Below are 11,303 nucleotides of genomic sequence, written 5' to 3' on the forward strand. Positions count from 1 at the left end.
CACTAACAAAGAGAAGGAGAGAGAAACTCAAATTACTAAAATTTGGGATGAAAAAGGAAATATCATGACAGACATGACTGAAATGCAAAACATAATTAGAAGCTATTTGAAAATCTATTCTCCAACAAAATAGAAATATCAGACATCAACAGGTTTCTAGAGACATATGATCCACCCAAACTGAATCAGGAGACATATGCAATTTCAATAGATCAATTTCAAGCAGTGAAATAGAAGAAATCATCAAAGCCTACCAACAAAGAAAAGTCCAGGACCAGATGGGTTCTCAGCCGAGTTCTACAAGACCTTCAAAGAAGAGCTCATTCCAATACTCCTCAAAGTATTCCATGAAATAGAAGAGGAGGGAACCCTTCCAAACTCATTCTATGAAGCTAATATCACCCTGATACCAAAATCAGAGACACAAGGAAAGAAATTTCAGATCAATATCCCTGATGAACATAGATGCAAAAATTCTTAACAAAATTTATCAAATTGCATACGAAAACAATTTAAAAGATAGTGCACCACGATCAAGGGGGTTTTATCCCAGGGATGCAAGGTTGGTTCAACATCCGGAAATCAATAAACGTAATTCACCATATCAACAGACTTAAAATTAAGAATGACATGATTATTCAATAGATGCAGAAAAAGCATTTGATAAAATACAGCACCCCTTCATGCTCAAAACACTAGAAAAAATAGGAAGAGAAGGAACATTCCTTAACATTGTAAAGGCCATCTACGCTAAGCCCATGGCCAACATCATTCTAAATGGTGAAAAACTGAAAGCATTCCCCTAAAAACTGGAACAAGGCAGGGATGCCCTCTTTCACCACTTCTATTCAACATCGTACTTGAAACGCTAGCCAGAGCAATTAGACAAACCAAAGAAATTAAAGGGATACGAATAGGAAAAGAAGAACTCAAACTATCCCTGTTCGCTGATGACATGATTATATATTTAGAGGAGTCAAAAAATTACACCAGAAACTTCTAGAACTCATAAATGAATTCAGTAAAGTAGCAGGATATAAAATCAATGCTCATAAATCTAATGCATTTTTATTCATAAGTGATGAATCCTTTGAAAGAGAATTTAGGAAAACTATCCCATTCACAATACCTCAAAAAAAATAAAATAAAATACTTGGGAATCAATCTCACAAAAGAGGTGAAAGACCTCTACAATGAGAACTACAGAACACTAAAGAAAGAAATTAAAGAAAACCTTAGAAGATGGAAAGATCCCCCATGTTCTTGGATAGGCAGAATTAATATTGTCAAAATGGCCATACTACCAAAAGTGCTAAACAGATTCAATGCAATTCCAATTAAAATCCCAATGATGTACCTCACAGAAATAGAGCAAGCAATCATGAAATTCATCTGGAAGAATAAGAAACCAAGAATAGCTAAAGCAATCCTTAGCAGGAAGACTAAAGCAGGGGGTATCGCAATACCAGATCTTCAACTATACTACAAAGCAATAATAACAAAAATGCCTGGTATTGGCACCAAAATAGACAGGTAGATCAATGGTACAGAATAGAGGACATGGACACAAACCCACATAAATACGATTTTCTCATACTAGACAAAGGCGCCAAAAACATACAATGGAGAAGAGATAGCCTCTTCAACAAATGGTGCTGGGAAAACTGGAAATCCATATGCAACAGAATGAAACTAAACCCCTGTCTCTCACCCTGCACAAAACTCAACTCACAATGGATCAAGGACCTTGAAATCAGACCAGAGACCCTGCATCTTATAGAAGAAAAAGTAGGTCCAAATCTTCCACATGTTGGCTTAGGATCAGACTTCCTTAACAGGACTCCCATAGCACAAGAAATAAAAGCAAGAATCAATAACTGGGATAGATTCAAACTAAATAGCTTTCTCTCAGCAAAGGAAAACTATCAGCAATGTGAAGAGAGAGCCTACAGAGTGGGAGAAAATCTTTGCCACTCATACTTCAGATAGAGCGCTAATCTCCAGAATCTATAGAGAACTCAAAAAACTCTACACCAAGAATACAAATAACCCAATCAACAAATGGTTTAAGGATATGAACAGACGCTTCACAGAAGAAGATCTACAAGCAATCAACAAACATATGAAAAAATGTTCACCATCTTTAGTAATAAGAGAAATGCAAATCAAAACTACCCTAAGATTCCATCTCACCCCAATTAGAATGGTGATTATCAAGAACACAAGCAACAACAGGTGTTGGAGAGGATGTGGGGAAAAGGTACACTCATACATTGCTGGTGGGACTGCAAATTAGTGCAGCCACTCTGGAAAGCAGTGTGGAGATTCCTTCGAAAACTTGGAATGGACCCACCATTTGACCCAGCTATCTCACTCCTCGGCCTATACCCAAAGGACTTAAAATCAGCACACTACAGAGATACAGCCACATCAATGTTCATAGCTGCTCAATTCACAATAGCCAGACTGTGGAAACCAACTTAGATGTCCTTCAATTGATGAATGGATAAAGAAACTGTGGTATATATATATACAATGGAATATTACTCAGCCATAAAGAATGATAAAATTATGGCATTTGCAGGCAAATGGATGAAATTGGAAAATATCATGCTAAGTGAGATAAGACAATCTCAAAAAGCCAAAGGATGAATGATATCACTAATAAGTGGATGATGACACATAATGGGGGGAGGGAAGGGTTAGTGTTAGGGTTAGAGTTAGGGTTAGGGAGGGGGGCAAGAATGGAGGAAGGAAGGACTGTATAGAGGGAAAACAGGGGTGGGAGGGGTGGGGGAAGGGAAAAAATAACAGAATGAATCAAACAACATTACCCTATGTAAATTTATGATTACACAAATGGTATGCCTTTACGCCATGTACAAACAGAGAAACAACATGTATCCCATTTGTTTACAATAAAAAAAATAAAACCAAAGGGTGGGGGGAAAGAACTGTGGTATATATACACAATGGAATATTACTCAGCCATAAAGAATAATAAAATTATGGCATTTGCAGGCAAATGGATGAAGTTGGAGAATATCATGCTAAGTGAGATAACTCAATCTCAAAACCAAAGGCTAAATGATCTCTCTGATAAGCAGATGATGATACATAATGGGGGGTGGGAGAGAGGTGAGAATGGAGGAAGGAGGGACTGTATAGAGGAAAGAGGAGTGGGAGGGGTGGGGGAAGGGGAAAATAACAGATTGAGACAAACATGATTACCCTATGTACATATATGATTACGCAAATGGTACGACTCTACTTCATGTACAACCAGAGAAACAAGTTGTACCCCATTTGTTTACAATAAATCAAAATAAATAAATTATTTTGAAAAAGCCAGCCTCAGCAACTAAGCAGGACCCTGTTTTGAAATAAATAAGTAAATAATGAATGCCTGAATGAATTTTAAAAAAATCAGCATAGTACAGTAATGCAGTCACCTCAATGTTTACAGCAGCTCAATTCACAATAGCCAGACTATGGAACCACCTGGATGCCCTTCAACAGATGAATGGGATAAAGAAATGTGATATGTATACACACACATACACACAATGGAATATTACTCAGCCTTAAAGAAGAATGAAATTATGACATTTGCAGGTAAATGGATGGAGCTGGAATTATCATGCTAAGTGAAATAAGCCAATCCCAAAACCAAGGCCAAATGCTCTCTCTGATATGCGAACTCACAATAAGTGAGGGGAAGGAATAGAACTTCATTGTTAGACAAAGGGGGAAGGAAGGGAAGGGAGGAGGAAAGGGAGCAGAAGACAGTAGAAAGAACAGACGTCACTTTCCTGTTTCATATGTAAATAACCGACCAGTGAACTCCAGATCACATACAAGCACAGAAAGGGAAAATCACAATCCACATGTGTACAATATGTCAAAACGCACTCTACTGTCACGTGTAACTGTGTGTTTTACACACGTGTGACGAGCGACTTTCTTAGCTTTCCCTGCCTGCTCCTTCATCCACTCATTTGTTCTGGTATTTAAGTGTTGCCTCGCATTAAGTCATGGGTGAGCCCAGCCGGAGGACCCGGCCTGTTCTCCGGGAGGGATCAAGCAGGATTGCCAGTCTCGGGGCGCTGTGAGCCTTGGGTGGCTAGCACGTGTTGCTGTCCATTTGGGACCGAGGGTGCGTGCGCCAAGGTGAGTGGTAGCCACCTCGGTTGTGGTAGCCACCTGGCCTGGGGTAAGGGCGCCCAGGCAGCTGGCAAAGCGCTGTCTGCTGGGTCTGTGGGTGCTTCCAGGTGAGTCGGGCACGTCAATCGGTGGCCGTCTTGCCCGATACAACGGCACCGTCCGATGGCTGACGGCCCAATAGAACAGGCAGGCAGAGCAAGAGCGAATCCTGCCCCTCTGCCCCAGCCGGCCCCTCTCTCCTGGAGCTGGGGCACCATGTCCTGCCTGTGGACAGAGAAGTCCAGCCTCTCTGGTCTTCAGACTCCAGGACTTGCATCAGAGCCCCTGCCCCTGCCCCCGGTCTTTGGCCTGGGACAGAGAGTCACAGCAGAGGCCCCCTGGCTCTGGGGCTTAGTACTCAGACTGATGCCCGCCAGCAGCCTCCAGGTCCTCCAGTTTACACACGCCTCCTGAGAACAGCCTCCACAATCACGCCATTCCACCTCTCCCCGGCCTCCAGGAAGGCTCTGGCTCTGTGCACACCCTGGTCCTCCCCGAGGGACCAAGGCGCTGGTGTCACCTGGCGGAGACTGAAGGCCTGGAAGCTCCGGGGGAGGCTGTGAGCATCCATGTTGGAAGAGAGCAGGAGCAGAGTCCGGACGTGTGGGGCGAAGGCAGCACAGCAGGACACACCCGCTGGAGAAGAAATCGCCAGCTTCCTGCGGCTTCCGCCCTTTGTTTCCTGCAGACCCCCAGCCTGCAGCCTAGTGCGCGAAACCAGGGTGGGTCTCCCCTCCGTCTGTGCCTCATAGGCCAGTTCTCCAGACACACCCAGGGGCCTCCACCCCCCAGGCCTTTCCTGGGCCTCTCTCCACACAATCAAGTTGGCGGTGCAGACCGACCCTCGCAGGCAGGACTGCATAGTGGCAGCACCTCAGACCTGGGCAGGTCCTGAGCTCAGCCTCCCTCAACAGGTCCTGGCCAGGGGCCTGTCCCCTGCCCCAGCAGAGTCAGGCAGGCCCTTCCTTATGTGAAGATGCCCATTTCCTGTCCCTCATGAGCTTGGACCCCAGGCCACCACTGAGGGACTCAGGGTCTGACCAGCAGCTTCTGACATGGTCAAGGGGTGAAGAGCCACTGGACACTTTCTCTGGAATGGAGTGGGGAGAGTGGGGCCAGCAGGACAAGAATCAAGAGGCCAGGCGGCCCGTCTGTAGGACTCGGGGGACACGCTCCCCAGGCAGGGGGAGGGCAGGTCAGCACCTGCAGGACTTCCCTCCACCTGGCCTGGCCCTGCCAAGGTCCCTCTGACCTGGTCTGGCCCAGTGGGGGGCCTCTGTCCTGGGCCTCGTGACAGGGCCACGTCACTACTGTACCCCACAGCCCCTGGCACGTCCGAAGCCCCGTAGGGGAAGGTTTGTTTTCTCTCCCGTCACTGGGTCATGGCCGAGGCCCCTGCAACCAGGCGGACTAAGGAGAGAAAAGCACAGGCCATTCAAGTCTCACAGGCCGCCTCGGGAAGCCCGCAGGACTCCCTGCTAGGCTTGACCTAGGGCACCCTGTGTGACGGGCCCCTCAGGATGATCTGTGGGCTGGGGGCAAGGCAAGGCCTGCTTGCTCAGGTTCTTCTGGGTCCCCGAACCCCTTCCTCCCTCGGGTACAGGAGGCCCCAAGCTCCGGGAGAGGAGCCCGGGAAGCCAGGGCAGAGCCACCTTCCCTGGTTCCCTCCAGTACCAAGGGCCGTATTTCAGGTGGCATGTCCCCAGCCCGTCACGCCCCAGCCTGGCTCCTGGGTACTGAAGCAATGAGTGGACAGGGCAAGTAGGAAGGGGAGGCTTCCCAGGCTCACCAGGGCAAGTGAGCCTGCAAGGCCGCTCCACCCTGGCCCAGAGCAGGTGCGTGTGGGGGGGCTGCAGGGGGTCCCTGGACCCCAGCGCCAGGTGCGGGGGGCCCGCCTGGGAGCAGTGCTGAGCGGCTGCAGGCCAGGGACTCGCAGAGCCCGGGGCTGGGAGATGGAGGCAGCAGTGGGCGGGCACTTCCCTGAAGGGGCAAAGAGTGGCAACCGCAGGCTCATGGACCAGGCTCTGCTCTGGCCAGAAAGACACACAGGGACCTGCAGGTCCACAGCTCCACCCTTGGCCCCGGCCCCGGCCACACCAGGGCGATCACAGAGCAGGGCGCTGGGAGGAAAGCAGAGCCCTGAGTTAGAGAGGGGAGATGGAGGGGATCCCGGCCCACCAGGCTGTGCCCCCACCCTCTCCCCACAGCAAAGGTGGCGCCCACACTTGGAAGGGGCCTCTGGGCTGTGGGTGGATGTCCCGGGGGAGCAGAGCCCCCAACACTGGCCTGGCCCCCGGCAGACAGCGGGTCTCTGAAGACGGGGGCCAAAACATCCCAGAGCTGCGGGCATATTGTGGGGAGGGAAGGGGAGCCTGGGCCCTGGCTGAGCCGCCACCCAGCCCACAACTCAGGCTCTGCCTCTGCCCCTCCATCCAGACCCCCCTCAGGCGGCCCCTCTGCCTGCACTCCCTGCCCGTCTCTCCAGCCTGGCGTGGCCTGGCCTGTGTCCCAGGACCCCCCCCATCTGACCCTCACTCCACTGGGCCTCCTCACTGCCCTCCTGAGCTCCCAACAGCCCTTTCAGATCCGTCAAGACAGCTTCCCCAGCCCCATTCCCATGGGTCCAACCCCAGCTCCTTTGTGGGCACCTCCACCACAGGGCCTGTCCTAATCCTGAGCCCCTCCCCGCACAACCAACCCCCCAACCTCCCCTCATTAGCTGGCCTCGCTCTAACATTTTTCTCTCTCAATTACTTAGTATTGATCTGGAAACCAGAGCTGAGTTCCTCTGCAAACAGCAACAGCAGGCACAGTTCACGGCTCTTGGTTTCCTTTAATCTCAGTGATCACGCCCCAGCCCACAGCCTGGTCTTCCACCGAGGACCTCCCCACCATCCCGCCTGCTCTCTTTGCTGCTCCCAGACCCTCAGCCTAGGTGCTCCTCCCTGCCAGCCACTCGTCCCAAAAGCCCATCGACTCTTCAGAGGGAAGCAGCAATAGTTAAAGGTTCCAGAACCTTCTCTTCGTGTGTCTACCAGTCCCTACTGTCCCTGAGCATTCCCAGGCCTCTGCGTGTTTGAAAGGCCCATCTGCCTCCAACCAAACTTCCCGTTCTCTAAAGACCTCTGGCTGCTTCCCCATGGACATGCTCCACCCTGAGGGTGGGGGTCCCCTCCCCAGGTCAAGGGATCCCTCCCGCTGACTGTGTCCACAGGCTGGGGACAAGTGAGGCTGCGCTCATCAATTCTACCCTTCTTTCCCTGGCACATCCCACTCCTTCAGGTCTCAGTGGGCAGCCCCTGTGTGGGGACCTGAAGCCCCTGCAGGGGACGCAGGCCTCTGTATGATCCTGATCACATCAAAGCAAATGGGCAAGTTGGCATAGCAGGCAAACGCCTGCTGGAAGTACAGGGTGGGGGCCTAGACGGTGAGGGTCTAGGCGCAGGAGGGTTGGGACCCTGGCTGGGCTCATCCTCCAGACCAGGAGGTGGGGACGGAAGGAGGTGGGCCCCATTTAGGGCAGGGTGACCCTGACCAGAAAAGACTGGGCCTTGGCAGGTACCGGCCCTGCATGAGCCTGATCAGCACTAAGAGGCAAGACCGGGGTCACCCACCATGGCCACTCCCCACCCTCCAAACCCCGTGCACCCAGGTGCTACTCTACGGGGCTGGAAGCACCAGGGCACAGCAGCCTGCCCCCGTCGCTGCCAGCTCAGCTGCCCCCTTAGGGAACTAGGGTCCTGGCAGGCCTGTTCCCACAACAGGGCTCTTGTGGCAAAGAATCTTTTTTCCCTCAAATCCCACATTTCTCTGTAAGTGTGGCTCCTTCTTCCTATTGTCGAAAATCGTAAGTCACAAAACCTGGTTCCTGCTACTACTGGCATTTTGGCCCCGGTTACGGCTGACAGCTATAATTTTGGTCATGAAACGCCAGTGTTAGTTTGACTGGCACCAACTCGACTGCTACTTGCAGGACCACAGGAGGAGCTCCATGGGTTATGCCCGCCAAGCCGCCAAACACACCATGGCTCGTGGCAGGTGTTTAGCGGGTTTCTTGGGATTTCCTATGTGACGGTATCATGAAACCAGCCAATAGAAACAGCTGTATGTCTCAGCCTGTTTGGAAGGCTATAACAGAATACCAGAGGCTGGAAAGCTTAGAAGCAACAGACATTTATTTTTATAGTTCTGGAGGCTAGAAGACAAAGACAGAGGTGCTGGCAGACCTGGCACCTGGCAAGGGCTGCCTTCCTGGCTCATCCTCCGGGCTCTCCTGAACTGAAAAGAACCAGGTGCAGCAGCACACACCTGTAATTCCAGCCGACCAGGAGGCCGAGGCAGAAGGATGGAGTGTTCAAGACCAACCTGGATGATTTAGTGAGACCCTGTTTGAAAAAACAAAGACTGGGATGTAGCTCAGTAGTAAAATGCCCCTAGGTTTAATCCTTAGCACAAACATAACTAAAATAAAGTACTGAAAGAAATCAGGCAGGGGTCTCTCTTGGACCTCGATTTTGTTTTGCAGCACTGGGGACTGGACCCAGGGCTGACCACTGAGCTACTCCCCAGCCCTGGGCTGCTTCTATCAGGACACGCATCCAGCTCTTGAGGCCCTCGTCACCTAAGGCCTGACCACCAAACGCCACCCCCGGGGGGGCTACAATTTCAACAAGGGGGCAGCCACATTCAGGTCACGGTGTTTTACTCCTGTCCAACGGACGTTTGTTACGCGGTTTTCTTGCCTGATTGCCTGGGCTAGAACCTCCAGGACCATGTTGCGTCTCCCCCACTGAGTGGGACTCGGGCTGTGGGTCTCCACAGTGGCCCCTCACAGCTGGAGGTGCACAGAGACCTGCTTTCAGCAGAGCCCGGCTGGCGCTCCTCCTGCATCCACTGAGCGGAGCGCGTGGCTGTCCCTCGTGGCTGTGTCCCACGTGGCTGTGTCCCGCGTGGCTGCAGTGGTCTGGGGGCTAACCTCTCTCCCTCTCCTTTTCCTCTCACCCAACCTGCCCTTGAGTCTGGTCGACACGAGTAACAGTGGCTGCGCCCCTTGCCACAGCAGGCTCTGTGTGTAGAGCCACTTGTTCTGTTTTGGGGGGTCTTTGTGGAAATCAGGCGCAGAGGAGTCCCCCACCCTCCCAACAGAAAGCGGGCTCCGTGGGTCCTGAGTCGCGGGTCCTGAGCGCCGGGTGGAGGGGTCTCTCGGCCACACAGGGCTGGCAGGAGCCCTGGTCTGAGCGCCGAGGCTTTTGCCACATTTCAGCCACACCACAGGCGGAGCCAGCCGAGGTCACACAGGGGATGGTGTCCGCAGGGCCACAGGGCCCCCCCTTCCCACGACTGCCAGCCCTGCTTCTTCACCCCAGCAGCCCCCTCTTCGGTCGCCAGCCCTTCAGCGGTGGCTGGACGGGGAGGCCCAGGGTGGGGCCGGCCTTCCCAGGCACACCTGTAGGCCAGCCCTCCCCTCCTGCCCTCACCCCGGCACAGCTCATGCGTGTGTCCACTGTGGCTTGCAGCAACCGCAGAAGCCATTCCCAATAAGCCTGCGGGTACCCACCAGCCACGGAAGCACAGGGACACATGTCACATATGCTGCCCCTGGGGGTCCTGAGGTCCTTATGTGGTTGAGCTGGTGGGCTGCTGGGCAGGGTGCTTCAGGTGCAGACCCCAAGAGGAGACCCATATGCTCTTGCAGCCGATCCCCTAGCAAGCCTCCAGGTGTCCAGGGGGCTGCGGCAGCTCCTGCCACTGTGTCCTCATTCAACCCCAGTGCCAGGCCTGGGGACCCTCCCATTGCCCCACTGCAGTAGGGACGGAAAGTAGAACCATGCTGGCCTAGGGCCCAAAGCCTGCCCACCTAGTCCAGAGCTTGCCACCTGCCCGCCCTGTCTAGACCCGCCCCCCGCCATCTGTTCCCAGTTGGAGAACTTTCCTTCTGTTCCTCCCACCTTACCCCTCTGCCTGGAAAGCACCTCTCGGCTCTGAGGCTGGCTCCAAGCAGGCGTCAAGGTCTGGATCCATCCTGGCTCCTTGAAGAAGCCCTGCAGGGGGGGAATCCCATGCCCCTCCATCGACATCCTGGGAGCCCCTTCCCTCCTGAACATGGATATCAGGAGACACCTGTCACCCCCACCAGAGCCTAAGGTCCTTGAGGGGAGGGGTCCTGGCAGCCAGGTGCTCCACAGCCAGTTCCTGGAGCAGCGCCTGGCACACAGTGGGCACCTGAGAAATGTTTGATGCACGACCAGGGAAGAGGACAGAACGAGCTGACCAGGCACGGCCTGCCTCAGGCTGATGGGCCAGGGACAGGACATGCATCCCACACCTATGGGGAGAAGCATCCCCATCCCTGGGGAGGGCAGGGAGCTGATGGGAAAGCAGGCATCCAGGGCATGCAGAGAAACATCCCCCCACACAACAGAAAGCATCTCACAGACCCCCACATGGAGGGTTCCACCCTTCACTCTGGTTCTCTCCGACATGCGCAAACAAAACCACACTGTGCTTGTCACTCAGGCACAAGCATGAAGCAAAAACGAATTTACAAGTTGACCGCCCAAGAGAGTTGCTTTGTCCAGGATGGTAGCCACTGGCCACCCAAGGCTATTTAAATGCAAACTACAATGACATACAATTAACACTTCAGTTCCTCGGTGGCCACATTCCCAGTGCCCACTTCTGCCGCGTTACCTTATGCAGAACAAACTCATCACAGCAGGTAGCTCCATCAGACAGCCCTGGGATGCTGCTGTTGCTGAGATGAACTGGCCTGGTGATGAAGGCTGGGTTTCCATAGGTGGCCCACACGGTCCCCAGGTGAGGCCCTGCTCAGGAAGCAGCCCCATTCTCCCCCAGCTTTTGGGGGGAGGAGGACATAGGACACCTTGGTAGAGGTGTCACCTAGGGTGACAGACAGCACTTCCTCTTCACCTAGGAGAAAGCACTCCTCACTCCAATGGGAATCGGTCCCCACTTTCTCCTTACTAGAGGCAGCGGGGACAGCAGGACCCCCACCGTCAGGAGGACAGCTGAAAGACCCGGGAGCCTGCAACCAGGCCGCCCGCGGCATGAGACGCAGTATCTGGACGTTCTTGCAGGCG

This window comes from Sciurus vulgaris, assembly GCF_902686455.1.
Source record: "Sciurus vulgaris genome assembly, chromosome: 11".
NCBI lineage: Eukaryota > Metazoa > Chordata > Mammalia > Rodentia > Sciuridae > Sciurus > Sciurus vulgaris.